This window comes from Lonchura striata, chromosome 3 (genome assembly GCF_050655825.1).
Source record: "Lonchura striata isolate lonStrDom1 chromosome 3, ASM5065582v1, whole genome shotgun sequence".
Classification (NCBI taxonomy): Eukaryota; Metazoa; Chordata; class Aves; order Passeriformes; family Estrildidae; genus Lonchura; species Lonchura striata.
In genome coordinates, this window is record NC_140705.1 from 27,058,101 (window position 1) to 27,073,856 (window position 15,756).

The following is a 15,756-nucleotide window of genomic DNA, read 5'->3' on the forward strand; positions in this document are numbered from 1 at the left end:
CAGGACTTGAGGAAATGATATGAAGTTGTGCCAGGGGAGGTTTAGACTGAACATCAAGAAAAGGTTTTTCACCCAGAGGGTGGCTGGGCACTGGAACAGCTTCCCCAGGGCAGTGGTCACAGCACCAGCCTGACAGAATTCAAGCAGCATTTGGACAATGCTCTCAGACACATGGTGTGATCCTATGATCCTGAAAATATAATGCAATTTGGTGGCAAAAATTTGCATTGGAAATTCTAAAGTAAATAAATCAAGCCAGAATGAGTAGTTCTTTTCTGGCTGTTTAGTTGCTACTTATGCAGGAATATAACAGCCTTCTATTGATACAAAAAGATTAAATTTACTTCACAGCAATACATGAATTAAAAAGCAATACATGAACGAAAAGAATTCTTGGACTGCAGAGCCCCATAACCTCTTGAAAATACTACATTGTATATTCACTTATATAACAAAAAACAAACTACATTTTGGAAGACATGGGATCTTTTTGAACAGGCAAAGGTAAATAATGCAAAGGTTATTAATAATACAAAGGTTAATTGCCGCGCTCCCGCCCCAGTTCCCTTTGTCTCAGCCCCGGCTAGCTCTCAGTCTGGGGCGAGGGCGGGCGATGGAGGCACCCTCCGCCGCTCCCAGCTGGGGTTTGGAGAGTGCCTTTGTGGGTTCCGGGCAGCGCTGGGAAGCCTCGCGGTGGTAAATGAAGAGCGGATCCTGCTGGGGGCTAAGTCCAAGTTTATTGTAGCCCAACGGGGCCAAATATTCCAGAACAGTGCCTGCCAACAGGAACAAGCACAAGGTGCTTGCACTGGCTTATAAACTGTAAGGGAGGGGAAGACCGGTAACCAATGGGGATAGGGATAGGGGGTGGCTCCGGGATGGGGTGATACAACGAGGTCTAATGGGGGAAGGATATGAGAGGGGCCCCAGGCCCTCGCCCAATCACCTGGTACCCAAGGTGGAAGCTTCTGGATGGATGGGAAGGGACACCGAGTGACAGACAAGGCACCTGGGAGGGGTAAAGGGAAGGACTGTACCTCTTCCAGGTTGATGGATAGATACTGGAAAGGCGGGAAGGGAGGACAAGGCGGGAAATCTGGGGATAAACCAAGTTGTACATGGGGGTACAAAGGAATAAACCAATACATAATACAGGGATAATAAAACATACAAATAACACAACTCCACAGTTAATAATACAAAGGTATTATTTCCAGAATGATGATTGATTTGGACTTTAAACTAGAAACTAACAGAGAGATAGTTATCAGAAGCCTGTAAGGGAGTTACAGACAGGGTTGACTAGAGTTGGAAGTGATGTGAAAAAGGGGGGAACACAAAACCAATATATATGGCTTAAGCAAAACCACCTCCAGCATTTGCATGAAAGCAAGGAAGTGCCTATAAAACACTCTTGTGGAAAAAAAGATACTGTTTTTGGAAATCAGCACACTAAAGTGCTTTACTTCAGGTACACCTGCACATGAGGAATAACATGAGAAACTGGAGGTCTTTGTGCTGGACTATAATCTTGTTGGTATCACAGAGACTTTGTTAGATGGCTTGTTTGATGAATGCTTCAATGGAGGAATACAGGCTCTTCACGACTGGAAGGGCAGTCAAGGATGAGAAGTTGCTCTTTATGTGAGTAAAAGGCAGAAATGTGGAGCTCCACCTGGATATTGATGATAAGCTGACTGAGAGTTTATGTGTGAGGATGAAAAAGCAGAGTGGTAGAGGTGACAAGTTTGTGGCTGCTATAGACTGGCAGACAGGAAGAACAAGTGGGTGGTGCCTTCTCTGGATGGATAGAAGCAGTCTTGTGTTCACAGAATTTGATCTCATAGGAAACATCAACTACACTGATATCTGCTCAAGGGCCAGCATAGGAGGGCATAAGCAATCCAAGAGGTCCTTAAGGAGCATTAATGACAAAGCCTGACCTAAGCTGTAAATGGGCAGAGATGTTCTGGTTCACTTCATACTCACAAACAAGGATTGGTTAACTGGGAATTTGAAGGCTGAAGGCAAGCAGTTCTCCACACAGTTTATGGTTTTAAGAGATTCTCTGTTTTTTAACTCATTACAAGTATAGCATTTAACACATTTATTTTTTTAGTCTTCCAGGTCACCCAAGTCTTCCTGTAAATTTATCTAATTCTTCTTTTTCTTGAAGGAATATTCTGTTATATTTAGCAAATTTCATTACTACAGCTTTAACTTTACTCAAGTTGCAGCCATTGTTGTCAGCGTTGATCATCTCTCATGCATATTTGAACACCTCACTTTCCTAATAACCAGTCTTCACCAGTAAGTGTTAATTTCCAAATGTAATCACCTTTCTATGTGGGTGTCTGATACAGACCTATAAATCTCAATATTTTGAACATTTATAGATGAATATGTTACTTGATTGCTATGGGTTTTCACTGGAAGTTTTTAATATTATGCAAGGTGAAACATATACATTTTTCTATGAAAATCTGCAGTAAAATATGTGGATACAGAATATTTTAACATTGTAAAACACATTTTTATAAAAACATAAGCAGTCAGGTACTACGATTTCTATTGTTGTGCATAACTTTTTTACTATTGTAGGTCCAATAAAAAACTTTCCTTTTCATGAAATCTGAGTGATTATTTTTTGTTACTATGTCCTTCATATGATATATGAATGTGATGACTATCATAAAATTCATTTATGCACACAAAATTCCAGCGAGGCTGCAGTTTTCCAGTCAATGAGCAGGAATTTGTGTCAAAACATCTGAGCTGTATTCTTGTCTCCTATGATGTCCTGATGAGTGACTTAGTAGGTTCATATATGGTTTCCTGAAATTCAACTGACATTATTTCAGTCATAAAATCTTTGAAGAATATATATTTTTACTTTCACAGTGCTTAGTACAACACTGACTGAAGTTGCAGCTAGAATTAATATAAGGGTGAGATGTTCTACTTTTTCAATTTCACAGTATTCTGTCTTATTCTGTTTTTTTCCTTCTCTGTATGAATTTCATAAGCTATTATTGTCAACCCACTGTGAAATAGTAACAGTAAACTTTTATTTTTGCTCATAAACTAGGGATTTGATTTCAAACTTTTTTCTTTTAGAATTTTGTCACTTGCTTAATGCTGAGAATTTTAAACAGTCTTCTGTTCAAAGTGGCAGTAATTTTATTGCCTATGTCAATTTCATTATTTCCTGCAGAATTTGCCTTCTTTCTAGAATGACTATTATTTTTAATATTTGCTTTGTCAGAGTTTGTGAGATTTCAATATGCTCTCTAAGGTTTCATATCACCTTGTGGGTTTTATTTTTTTCCTCTTAGTAAGAGTAATTTATAACTCTGTAAATAAAATGGCAGCACAGGAGAACCAAAAAGAAATATTACATCTCTATTTTTTCATCAATATTAACCCAATATATTGTAATGTATGCTTTGTCTTCACCCATAAAATTGTGATTGCTAAATATGAATAACAACCATTAAACCATGAGCAATCTCTGTTGTATTATCTACCTACCTGTCTATTCATCCATCACCCCACTATCCAATCACTTCCATAAAAATGAATAGTGATATATTTTATGGACTTAATGGAGCCTTTGGCATGTCTTCCATTTCAGGCCCAGCATTGTGCTGAGGTAGAGCTCTTTTGTGTTTAGTATTTGCTGTGGTTTATGGTCAACAAAGAATGCCATATTTCAGAAGATTTTATTCATCAGCCTCACTGACTACCCCTAGATTCCCAGCCATAAGGAGTATTAAGAATACTCACTTTTGCCTGTTTACAAATAGTGTTTCTGGTTTTATTTCAACAACTTCCATTCCTCTTATTTTTCATTATTTTATATCTTCTTTTATTTTCTGGTTTTTCTTCTCTTTGAATAGTAATCATGAAACTTAAAATGCCTTTCTATAAAATCCTCTTTCTATTCAGTTTATTAGCTGATACCACCTTCTAAGCCTATCTTCTGTGAAGTATCACAAACACTCAACTCAGTTTTATAGAAAAAAATATTTTTCTTCTTTTTTCTTTTTCTGCCATTTCTCCACTATGTCCTCTTTTTTGGTCTCATCCTATCATCTTAAATTATACGAAAAAAATATTATTAAATGTTGTCTTTAAATGCTTTGAGTTCTACACTGATTAGAGTTATGTGAAAGTCTTGACAATGTATCTGCAAAGTTCTGTTAGGAAAAGAAAACACATTGTGCGCTTCTGCCCATATGGAAATGCTCTAGCTGCTTCCTACTGCTTGTCATGTTTCATATATATATATAAACACATATATATAATTAAATAAAGATTTAATTAACACTGGTGTGTTTTAAAGTTCTAAGAGAAGCAGCATTCCTTCTCAAAAGAATCTTTTACAGAATTGTCTACTTCATTAATAAATACTATTGGTGATATTCCCTTTTATGAAGCACCTAGCAGATGTTGAAACAATAAACTAAAATTAACAATTAGCTAGAATCTATGTCTAAACATTTTCTCATTCCCTATTTCCTCATTTATTTACACCATTTGATTAATCCTGTTTTATATGCTAATGAAATGAAACTCTCAGAATTTCTCCATCATATTTTAGGCATTTAGCTGAAACATGCAAATTTCTGTCTTGCTTACTGTGATATCTTTGTTGTCAGTAGAGAGACACATAATTCTAGAGCAGACCAAGCAAGATCAAAATGTATGTCTCTACTGGCTTTATATTATGAATTTACTAAAATCTGAAAAAAAAGCCACTGTTGAAAACATATCAAACATTTCAGTTGTGGCTCAGATGCTAATTATCATCAGTTTAGAAAGTGATACACATGCAGCAATAAGCTTGTAAACATCAGTGCTTTTCATTGTAAGCTATTGCAGACTCTTGCAGGTATGTAAAAGTGAATAAGCAGAAGACTTTGGGAGGGGCTCTGGGCAGCTCAAAGCAGAGCCTTTGAAAATAAAGAAACATATCTGAGTGCAGTGTGATGCTCACAATTGGCCAATTAATGATATAAAATTGTGTAACATGTAGCTGTCCATAAGTTACAGCATGTCTGGATGTGTCTTTACAATGCATACAAGACTACATGAAAAAGAATTGTTTCTGCAGATGTCATGCATATGCAGGCTGGTCAGTCTGGTACCCAACAATGTATTCTACATACCTAAGTATTGTTCTGTTGTCCTTCAGGAAATTTTTTTTTAGTATTTGTTCTGAAGCTTTTTTGACTCATTGGTCTCATTACCCATTTTTAATGCCTGTTTAAACTATATATGATATTTGATATAAGTAGACTCAAAATCATATAGCTATTTTTTCCTTCTTAAAAAAAAAAAAAAAAAAAAAAGCACCTAGGGTGTTTTTCATCTGTCATTGTCTTTTCTTGGTATACTAAAAATATTAATACACCTGTACTCAGTTCCATTCTGAGTACACCTTTCCTCCTCCCTGTCTTAGGCCTCACTTCACTCCATTCCAGACTGCTACACACCCTGCAGGGAAATACCTGCTCCATGACAGCTTTCACCACCAGCTTCAAGGGAATATCTGCTCTGGTGCCTGCAGCATCTCCTCTCCCTTCCTTTATTTGTCTTGGCATTCACTGAGCTGTTTCTCACATTTTTTTTACTTTATTTCTCGATATGTGTGCAGCATTTTGCCCTTTCTCAAATCCATTTCACCCAAGGTGGCCCTAACTCTGCTGTGGGCTTGGCCATGACCTGTAGTGGTGGGTTGGAGCTGGCTGGAACTGTAGCTTGAACTAGACACTCTATACGATGATAAATATGGCCAACTCTCTTGAAAAAAGGGGATGGAGCATAGATTACTTTTGAATATTTTATCCTCTTCTTTTTTTTGTAATTTTACATCTTATATAATAATAGTATCAAGTACCAGCCTCTTATTTTGCACATATGACAACTCTTTGTAAATATGGTATTTCCTTTTCTCCTAGTTAAATGAGATTCTTAAAATCGTATAGTCATAGAATATGCTGAGTTGGACCCATCTGAATCACAGTTCACTTCCTGGACCTGCAAAGGACAGCCCATGAATCACACCATGTACCTGAGAGCAAGGTACAAACATTTCTTGAGTTCTGTCAGGCTTGGTGATGTGCCCATGACTCTGGGAAGCCTGTTCCAGTGTCCAGGCTCTGATTGAAGGAGCTTTTCCTGATATCCAACCTATGTAATTTATGCTATGCATTTTAGCACTTCACAGGTCCTGCTATTTTCCAAAGTCTAAATTTAGTATAAACATAATATAAGGTTTCTTCAGGAAGGTCTGTTTTCCAGAAGACTATGTGTATAACTGTTAATTGTATAAAGAGTATTAAGATATTTACCATGTTCTTCCACTTCATGCTTTTGAGTAATATTTCACAGTAATATTTTATATAGTAAAGCCTTTATAAACAAGCATGTCTTTTAATTCATATGATAAAAACTATTTAAAATAATTTATGCAAAAATATAATTTAAATATGCACTTTAGTCCAAAGCACATCATCAATGTCAAGTGAAATAATTCTTTCAGTATAGCTCAATTATTTTCTAAGTTGGAAAATAAAAAGATGCCTGAATTATCAGAATGTAAAAGAAGACACAAGAAAAACATGAGATTTTTTAGAGTATTTAAAGTATAAAAAAGTAAATGGGCCTGACATTATTAGTTATAGTAATCTATTTTATTTCTTTCATTAAAAAAATAGACCTTTTGCATACTTGAATGCATTTGCTATGAAGTATTTTGCAAATTAAAGATGGGATATTAACTGATCAGATGTATAAGTCTGCAAAGTCAAACTTAATGAAACTATGATACTGTAGTCATCACCAGTTGATATTTGTGCTGAGAATATTCAGCCACTTCTCTGACTGGAACTGTGGGTTTTGTAGGAAAAGGACTTCTTCCAGCAATATCGAGAATTGCAAAAGGTATCTCTTTTTACAAATCTTGTAAACAAGTCTTGTTACAGGATGACAAAATCAATAATGTAATGATCTGATGAACAGATGGGTACCATTAGCTTTCAATCAGCTTTGATGCCATACTGAGACTACTGAGACACAGCCTAATCTTCCCAACCTTTCTCTCTTCCTCCCTACATATCTTGCTTTCTACACTCTCTCTTCCTTTCTCTTCCTCCTCTTTCTTTCTTTCTTCCTTCCTTCCTTCCTTCCTTCCTTCCTTCCTTCCTTCCTTCCTTCCTTCCTTCCTTCCTTCCTTCCTTCCTTCCTTCCTTCCTTCCTTCCTTCCTTCCTTCCTTCCTTCCTTCCTTCCTTCCTTCCTTCCTTCCTTCCCTCCCTCCCTCCCTCCCTCCCTCCCTCTCTCCCTCTCTCCCCCCCTCTCTCCCCTCCTTTCCTTCCTCTCCCACTCTTCCTTCAGCTGATATAGCTCAACTATCTACTGAACTTTATCTTACAGATCTAAAGTCTATAAGTTCTGTGCTGGTGCCTTTTGCAATATCAGTGTCACATTTAACTTTTTTGGGTATCTCGCTGAGAAACAGACTGGTGCTAAATGAGATGAATCTCCAGAGCCTTGCAAGTTCAAGCAGTACTTCTGAAAACTTTTTGCATGGGAGACCACAATATGGGTTTACTGGCTTAGCCATTCTGCTAAAAGTGTGTGTTAATGATGATGGAATAGTATCTTTGAAGAGGCTGACTTTTACTCATTTAGAGCCTAAGAACACCATGTATTCTTACAGGATAAACTATAATCTCTGCTATCCCTATCCCTGCTATCCCTAAGTAAGACTAAGGCATTTGGTGTCCTGTGAACAGGGAACACATGTCAGGACTTTACTTCAGAGCCTGGAGTTCAGTATCATGTCCCAAGTATCTTCTTGCAGATGTCGTTAGATGTCATTATTTCATAAGAGGATGAATACCTCTTTCAATCATAAACCATTGGAAATCTGTAAGACCTACAACTCCAAAAACAAGGAGCTGTTTTTTCCTTTCTTACAACTAGTTGCACTTGCTGTGTTCTGTGTTTCAAATAAGCATAATACATATTTTCTAAATGCCTTTTGCAAGATCATGCGTAGGCATTACCTTGCTTTTCTTTAACAACCTAAGAAATTTAAGAATAACTAGTGAACATCTCTAAGGAAGGACATATATCCAAAACCTGAAGAGACTATCTGTTTGTAAGGAGATAGGAAAGATTATCAGTCTGATTTTCAGCCTGATAATACAATGTTATATTCTTATATCTATCATGGCTTAGAATATAAGAACTCTATACTTAATATAGTGGAGGTGCTGTAACTTCACAACAAATTCATTCATTTAATATATATAGTGTGATTAATGATTTAATGTAGTTAAGATTTGGCAAGAATTACATTGCTTCTCCATACTAAAATAGCACAATAACTTATTTTAAAATATAGGCTTAATTTAATAGAAATTATCCCAAAAAATTATTTGGTTATAATTTCATTGCAAAGTATGATACTAATAATCTTGCAGTGAAAAATTCCTTCCCTGAAAAGCAATATTTCAGAAAATTAATCATATGCAGAAAAGTAAACTACAAGAATCATACATACCTGGTATTTTCCCAGAGTAATTATACTCATCAGTTTTAAAGTACTATGAGATATTCACTCATTACACTGTTGAGCCAATATACTCAATAAATATGACAATTACTTATGATTCAATGTAAATCTATGAATAAATGGGGAAAAAAGATTGCAAAATATGGAAAAGTTATCAAAACTAATATGAAGTTTTGAAATATAGACTGCTGAAGTGTGTAATGAAAGCATGCCAGGAGAGTACCTTTGAGAAAACTTAAATCTATTCAGGTGAGACAACCTGATTCATGTCATTTGTATAGTTTGACAGTACTGACAAAATCCTTTCATGTATATCTTTTTCACTAGGTAAAATGAATTGATCTGCATCATGTTTCAAAGAGCAAATACTAGTAGTAGAAATACCTAGCACTGGAGTGACAATTGCCTAAACTCCTTTAGCATCAATTGATAGATGAAAAGACCTGTCTCACATTCTCGTCAACTAACTTAAGGACATTCAAGAAATGACTGGATGTGGGACTTAGTGCCACAGTCTAGTTGACAAGGTAGTGTTTGGTCAAATGATTTTTCAGGTCTTTTCCAATCTTAATGGCTCTATGATTCTATGAAATGTTCATGAATCATATATTAAATAATGTAAATAAAAATATTACCATAACTTCATTAAACCACAGATAAAGTATGCATTTTCTTTCTTAACACCAAAAGAACTATGACCATTTCAGTATCATTCATAAAAATGGACAAAAATCTTGACCATACTTTTTTCATTCTTCATAATTATACTTTCTTAATTTCTTCATAATTATAAGTGATATGGAATATTTCAAGAATATTTTTACAACTGAGAATCATAATTCACATAGTCTACATCTTTCTCTGAGGAAACTGTCATACTTGATTAATTATTTTATTAAAATATATTATATCCCTATTGTCACATCCTTGCAGCTATCTTCCCTGCCCCTTAAAGCAACACTAAAACCAGAATATGTAGCAGGTACATCTCTTCAGCCTGACTTTTGTACTGATCTGACAATGCAAGATCTCAGAACTTTTCTAGTTTGTATTAAACCCTGTGTTTAGGCCCAGAGATGGCTGTCTCCCCTGTTTCAGTTTCATCTTTGTGGATGGCCCATCTTGGGAGGGGATCAGCTCATCCCCACCTCAGGTACCATCTGACAATTCACAGCCCTTTGTGGCAGTGACTGGAGACCACTGCCAGACTCCAGCTGGTAGCCTGTGTAAAAGAAGTAGACAATTATATGAAAACGTGTACAAACAGACTAAGATAATCCCCTGATTGATGAGTGAGAAGCTTCAGTGTGAATGAAGCACTCCTCTCCATGAATACCACAGAATGCTGATGACTTGATGCAATTGTTGTGTCCTCTTACTGGGGGAGATGGATGGATTTGACCAAGAGGTGCACTGGAAAGCTGAGCATAATACCAAAGTAACACATAAGTAGTAGAAAAGCTTTTTACAAAATGTTTTTAGGGGGACTATTAAGAACCCTTTGGGTATTAATTTGGGCAACGAGTGATAGTACTAGACAAATTTAACTATTAAGCTCTTAAAACAGTAACAGTTTTCTTTTATATATGTGTAAAAGTATTTTTATGTTTATGACCTTTTTCAAAAGAGTCTTTGTGTAACTCGCCAATTAAGCAAATAGACTATTTTAAACTAAAGCACCTGAATGATGGAAGCTCTAGCATAGTGGCTCCAAACAAACACATCTCATTCTCATAGTATGTCCTGTCCCTCAAGTGAGGAGGGAGCTCATTATAGTCTGCAAAGAGGCCAATTGGACCATTGGGGAAGGCAGGAAATTCAAGTCCCCCTTACAGGAATGTGTGAAAAAACTCAAATAATCTCAAGTGCTCTATAAACGGTTGTTTTTTAATCAATCCCGTCCTCCCACCTGAGGAGCAAAACACCACACAGATTCAACAAAACATAATCAAATGTAAAACAACTTATCTTAAACCACTACATGTTATCTAGAGTAAGCATACTGAGCAGTACCATTACAGAGGTAGCTAAGATATTTTTATTTCCTGTAGGTTATGATTGAGTCACATTAATTTTCTATGCATCTTCAGAACAGAACAATAACATCCATCAAAATTGTAAAGACATCCTCTTTGTATAAGAGACACTTGCTCTGGTGGACTCTGGGGCCTGGAGAACCTCCTTCCCAGCTGCTAAATCCCAGCCCAGTGAACCCAAAGATCTGTGAGTCCCATCCATTCAATTATTGCAGCTGCTGCTTTCCTATTTGCAGGCTCAGCCAGCAGCCAAGATGAACATGTATGCCAAAGATGCACACATGCAGAGGACACTAATGCAGCCAGCTACAGACTACCCACAGATAAAGCATTGCCTTTACCAGCACCCACCCAGAACTCACATAAATCATATGTACAAACAGCCAAATTTTAATCCTTTTCTTTGTCTGATAAGGATGGAAGCTTGCTAGTAAAGACACACAGCTCCTCACCCTTTCAAAAGGAGTGACATATTTGTGAACTCCTTCAATACACAGCCCCTTATCCTCTGTTTCCCAAAGTCCAACGCTTTTGTGAACCCTTTCAGCAGCTGTGTGGGACCTCAGCTCATCTCATATTGATGCCCAGATCCCGTGCCTCCCACTCGACAGACAGTCCTGCTTGAAGGGTGCTAATGAGCAGCACATGCACAAGCACACGTGCACATGCACACCTGTACACACACTCAGAGACCAGCTTAGAAGAAAATATAAACTTTTATCTTCCAAGTGGCTCCTGCCGGTGCACACAGGCCCTGGCACCCTTGCTCCCCTCTTCATTTGCTGATGCTGGGACTCTCACCTGCTCCAGCTGGTACAGCCATGTGAGCCACAATTACTCATTTATATGTTTGACATGAAAGGTAACTTTTTTACCACGACTGTATACAGTGATTCAAGTTGGGTTTTTCTCACTTCATTGCTGTAGTAGGTTATCTCAATTGGGCAAGTGTCTGATGCCCTTTGCTGGCACAAAATTGACTCTCTTCAGAGACACACTCCTACAGTCTGTGGTCTCCCTTCAGCTTTCTGATGCATAGACCCTCATTTACTCCAAATGCTGGCACCAAAATTATTAGGACCATTATCGCCAGTGGTCTAACTCAAATTGCAAATATTTTCAGGCAGTTTTTTTTCAAATTCAGGCACTTTTTTCTCTCTAGTTCTGGCATTGTAACCTAATAACACATAGATGGGGAGAGAGTAAGATACATGGAAAGACAGTAAAGATTTAATGAAAAGAATAGGTAGACTACAGTGATTCAGTGCAGGTCTTAGTCAGACAAGAGTACTGAGCAGCAACTGCTTACACACAACCAACCTATTTTTCCCTCTTTCATTTCTGCACCCACCCCAACACACCCTGTATTTGTTTTACCCATGTTCCCTTCCTCTAAATGCTTCTTCATAAGTCTAAGGGTGAAAATTCTGGTATGAATCAGAGTATCCAATCATAAAAATACTGACAAACCTAATGCTAACTGTTTCCTGTTATGTTAAAAATCTTTCATCAGTAAAGAGTAAAGAGAGCTTTGAGAGCTCAGTGAATGAATCAAACAATTAATAAAAAAGAAAAATACATAACTGAAATGAAAATTTACATTGTTTGTCAAATAGATCCAGTCTATCTTTGTGAACATAACTTGGACCCAGCAACCTTTACTAATTTTGAATAAATGCTTTCAGAGCATTTTTATTTTAAATTTATTTACATTCCATCAATATAGAGTAACACGTATATTTAATATTTTCACTCAGATCATGTGAATTAGTTACTGTTAGTGTCTTGACTCACTTTAGAAAAAAAGCTAGGACAAAGCTAATAAAATCTTAAAAATAATGTGCACAATCTTGTTTTTATGTTTTGTTTTCTGTGTGCAAGTTCAATATCAAGACAGAAGAATGTTTTGAATTTTCTGCCAATTTCACACAATTAAAATAGCATTCAATTTACAATATTCATAATTACGCAACTCACCTTGGCTGAGACTACAATACAGCTGCAATGGAACAACAATAGGAAAATGTCTGTTTTCTTAGAAAAAATGTGCTTTCACATAGTAGTATTCTTTTAGGTAGATATTTTTCAAATTGCCTTTGTATTTGCAAACACCTTTATGTAGGACCATAGGAAGACATGCAGACTTAAACTACCACATTTGGTTAGTAAATAATTGTAAAATTATACTGTGCTAGTCAATCAGTCCTGTTATATTACAGAACCAGAAAAAAAGTGTTAAATTTCTTCTCCTTCTAAGATACTCATTCTTAGAAACAAGAAAGGATTCCCCATTTTCTTTTGGCTAAGTGGAAAATAAAAAGGCAGCTAGTTACACTCATGGTCTCCTTTCTTCCTTCTCAAATCTTACCAGCTAATGCAGAGTAGATTGCAGTGTATCTTGCCCTCCAGTAGTTTAGAGTATTAAACTATTTTCATTCATTATAAATATGGATTTACTACACCTGGAAGGGTGTTCCTCCTGTCTCATTTCTCCCATCCCTCACCATGTCAAAATTGCAAGGATAAAAAAGATTTTTGTAGGGAAAATTTCAAAAGTAATGTCCCTATACAATTTGTGTGAAAAGAACAAAGGTAAGTGTTTAAAAAAGATATGGACCATGAGGGGGTGGTAAACCAGTTCTAGAAAACTACTAATAGATTTTTTTTTTGTTTGAAAAAAATGAATTTAATTTTCAGTTTTCTCAGAATTATGCTGACAATGATGCTTCTATAGTGAAAGAAAAGGAAGAAAGTGGGTATAGCAAACAGATTTACTAGGAATGTAGAATTTGGCAGGTCTATCCCATTTTTAAAAAATATATTTCTATACAGACTTAATTAAAATATCAACAAGGATCTTCAGTCTTTCACTATGAAAATAAAGATTGGCATTTTGATCCCTATAACTCTGTTATGTTTGCTTTTTTTTCTTTTAACTCTTCATTTCAATGCAATAAATTCTTAATATTCTATAATTGACAAGATAAGTGATGCTTCTGAGAGAGAGATTTTAAAAATTTTACTGTCTTTGTGTATTCAAGATTTAGCTTTATACTTAGTTCCTTCTTAAAGACTATTCTGAGTGTTACCACTTTTCTCACATCCATACAGTGAACTTCAGTTGTGAAGCACAAAAATAGTTTTTACTGCTATCCTAATCCCCCAAAAAAGTGTTTACAATAATATATTTTTTTACATTTTAGATACATTTTTATTCAAGTTTTTCTTATGAAAACATCTTATTTGTCCCATATATAATAAAAAAACCAATTATCTTCTTTCTTTTTAATCAAGTTGCAACCATAAATCATGACACTATCGACTCTTTAGATTATTCCCATTTTATATTTCTATTATATCTGTAAGAGCATATTGAAATTATGAATACAAATGGATTCAAAATCATCCATCAAAGAAGAGTTCTTGATAACTGTATTTGAGAACCAGTGAGTCAATGATTAAGCGTCTTCCTCTGTTATACTGCCAATAGAAGAAAGGTACTTGTGGACGGCATCTGATTATGAAAAGCTTCTATCATTTATATGTTTTTATTTCAGTACATGAGTAATTTGTAAGTCTGATTTCTATATTTTACAGAACTTATTTTTACAAAATCTAAGGATATGGTAATCTGTGCAATCATCAAAAATAACTGTTTTAGTAAAGCAAAAGTTCATACTATTACTATAACAGATAAAATTATTATTGTAAGACAGTAAAAAAGGTGTTTCCTACCTGTAAAACCCTTGTCACACTCACAAAGAAAAGTGTTTGGAGTAACATTGATGCAGTTACCATTGAAACATGTAGATGGCTGGCACTGTCCAACTATTTCTGTGCAATTTTTACCTGTGTCAAAGAAATAATAAGAACATTGGACTTTAGTAAATATTTAGTGTATTTGGTGAAGATTTTATAAATGTCAAGTCAGAAAGATATTAATCTATTTTTGTGCTCACAATACTGTTCTTAACCTCTTCTGATATATAGTTACAAATTTACGTATACCTTAAAATGCAGAAGTGCTACTAGAACTGTAGTATTTTTTTAAACATGAATATAGCTTACAGTTTCTTTCAGCATTGAGAAAAAAAGATGTACTTATGTGGAGTGGAAATGTGAGAACTTTTTTTTAATAAGCAGCTTTCTGGGAATTACAATTCCAGTTATAAGTTGTTTATGCTATTAGAGCATACAGGTCTAAATACCTTTTAATTATGCTTGCCTCTTGAATTATTACCATGACATTATTCACAGTTCAAGAAGTGTTCAAATTTCTAACAGACTTTATGTTATGGGAGGCACTTTTTCCTCCCTCATTCTTGTGTAGCCATGCCTATAATATATGGTGCTTTAGTCTCCTAATTCTTCTTGTTTGCATCCATCTTATTTATAAGACCAGTATTGTCAGTTCATGACATTACCTAAAACTTTCCTACATGGGCTAAAAAAAATGTTTTAAGCATTGCTTGTTGATAGCATTAAGTATGATGATTGCTTTTAACAGAATTGCTTGCAAATTTTTTCATTAATTTGAGTTCAATTAGTACCAGACGCTTTTGGTACTGTTATTTTCAAAGCATTTTACACAGCCTCCAGTAATGATAAAGGAAATATAAAACATACTGCATAGCATCAATGTTTTCCACTATCTTATTACACTGTTCATAATTATAAAAAATCTTCTCACAACATTGACTTATTCATACCTGCATAATCTTCCATTGGCAAATGCATTAGTAACCAAATTATTATGCACTTTGAAAAGCAATTAAAAATAAATTACAGAAATCTTTATGCAACATAAGCTTCATTTCTATGAAGTGTATTCTATGAACCTCACTCATCCCTAAGCCACCAGCTGTGCTTCATAACATAGCATCACTATTGTGAGAACATAGAAATTCAGTCCAACAGAGGAACATTTCAAGAATTCTGCTCCACAAGTACAAAAAGAGCTAAAATAATTCTTTTTTGATGAGAATGAATATTTCTGGTACTTTCTAAAACATACTAAAACTCTATTGGTCTGAATGCAGGAACAACAGCCCCATAATTTCCTTAATCCATATGTTTTTCCTCCATGAAATAAAGATAATAGTTAAATAAGAGTTTACCCAGTTATGTTGTATTCC

At 35.5% G+C, this 15,756-nt stretch overlaps 1 long non-coding RNA gene across 1 annotated transcript in view; it reads right to left on the reverse strand.

The window, feature by feature from the left end:
• Positions 1-7,361: 7,361 nt before the first annotated feature.
• Positions 7,362-15,756, reverse strand: part of LOC146767822 (uncharacterized) — a 95,992-nt gene continuing 87,597 nt past the window's right edge. Inside the window, exon 3 of the long non-coding RNA XR_014953630.1 lies at positions 7,362-14,470. This is a non-coding gene — a long non-coding RNA (uncharacterized LOC146767822). The remainder of the gene's footprint in view (positions 14,471-15,756) is intronic.